The following is a 2134-nucleotide window of genomic DNA, read 5'->3' as shown; positions in this document are numbered from 1 at the left end:
CGGGAATGGAGAAGAAGACGAGGAACAGACACAGAGGACCAGGAAGAAAAAGGAGACACGATGACACAGGAGATTTCAGGAGGTAGGTAATCTTCGTGTGACGCAGGTAAGTAATACGAGTGGGTGAGTCCTTACTCAAACAAGACCAGACAATGAGTGAATGTGAGGTGTGTGCTTATATGTGTCCATGCTGATGAGGAGATGAGGTGCAGGTGTGGGTGATTTAGTACTCTGGTGATCTGGAGCGTTGTGATTGGGTGGTGGAGCCTGGCTGATCTCTGACACTGGTGTTTTGTCTATTTGCATGTGTTTTCTTCTGTTGCAACGTGTTGAGCTCTCTTGGCCACTGATATAGATTTGTAAAGGATAAAACATGTCTTACATGTCATACATGTCTTAAATATCTATACATATTTAAGTATTATCTTAAATACATTCTCTATTCTTGGAAAAGACATGAGGTCACAATGTAAAACTGCCAAAATGGACAAAATTGCTCCACTCTACAACACATGGTTAAGATGGAAAAATATAAAATTTTGTCAACTCAGTCAGGTTTTATGACAGAGTTGAATTGTAGCTAAGCTAATGGAGTTGATAAGTGCTCACAAAACCCTTTAGTGATATAATACATATTTATTTTTTTGCATTTGGGGAATTATTCTAAAATTGTTTCATGATTTTATTTACATACTGTATATATTTGGCCTGATTTACATGCCTTGTAGGGGAGACTGGAGATGGTTGTAACACTTTTTGTTTGAGCATCATTTACTCAGTGGTTGTTTGTGCTAGATGTCTCAAATATCGATACATTGTAGCCTAACCCTCTGCTACAAATCACATATTATGTGAGTTAATGTCAAATACAAAGAGCTCAGTTGTTACAATCTACCCCACTACTGGGGTGAGTTGTAACACCAGCTGGGAATAGATGTAACACTGAGGGGTAATTTGCTGAAATAACACCTACACTGTAAAAAACACAACTTGAAAAAAGTTGAAATTACTGATTTTGTTGTGTTGGTTCAGCAAAAATTCACACACTGTAAAAATCACAAATTGAAAAAGAGTTGAAAAGACGGATTTTGTTTTATTGGTTCAGCAAAAATCCACACTGTAAAAATCTTGTACAACAACAAAAATCTTAGTACTAATTTCCCTTAACTTTTTCTTGTTGACTCAACTTTTGTTAATAACAGTTATACGAACTGAAAATAAGTTGTCTGTGACACAAAATAATTTTTTAGTTGAGTCAACTTGATATTATTTGTTTTTTGGAGAGGTGCAACTATTCTGTAACAAATATTTTGTAGTTGAGCCAATTCAGCAATTTTTGTCTATTGGAAACAGAAGTTCTTATTAAGAATTAAGCGGTTCCGATGTAGAATTTTTTGATTGAAAATGTTTGGTCACCATTTTGGTGATGAGTGTTTCCTTTAGTTGGGCAGTTTGACTCTTGTGGTTTTTGTAACAGTGTTTAACAAAACGCTTAATTTGTTGCAAAGAAAGCCGTAACCAATGATCAGATCTAGATAACAGCATTATAAAGTGGAGTATTGTACTACTTTATTCCTGTTTGAAAGTGATTATGTATGAATAATATATTATATTTACCAGCAAAAGTTTTGTGCAGCAGATCAGTCATTCTGAATTTTGAATTTTAAATGCATTGTGGGATTTTTTTTTAGACACACACACAGACATCAAGAATCAGCATATGAATCTCAACAATGGTGACATATTTCATGCCGCAATGCGTGCTGGGAGCCATAATTTTAATAGTTTGTTGGCTCCCAGCACGCATTGCGGCATGAAGCATGTCACCATTGTTGAGATTCTTATGCTGATTCTTCATGTCTGTGTGTGGCAAAAGCTACGGGAAATTGGTACTAAGAATTTTTTTGTTGTACAACCTTAAACATTTTTATAGTGTACATGATACATTTTTTTAAATAAACATCATTGAAGAACAAAACAAAAAAAAACTGTTTTGAACAATTTAATCTGACAAAAAAAACAAACATTATATTGTAATTTTTAGAACATTAAATCTTGCGCAAAAGAATTGCTGTGCGTTTGTGTGAGTGTAAGTGCTGTGGCCTGTTGCACAAAGCTGGTTTCAGTTGCTACC

This window comes from Gobio gobio, assembly GCF_949357685.1.
Source record: "Gobio gobio genome assembly, chromosome: 4".
NCBI classification, from domain to species: Eukaryota; Metazoa; Chordata; class Actinopteri; order Cypriniformes; family Gobionidae; genus Gobio; species Gobio gobio.
This window is presented reverse-complemented; position numbering follows the sequence as displayed.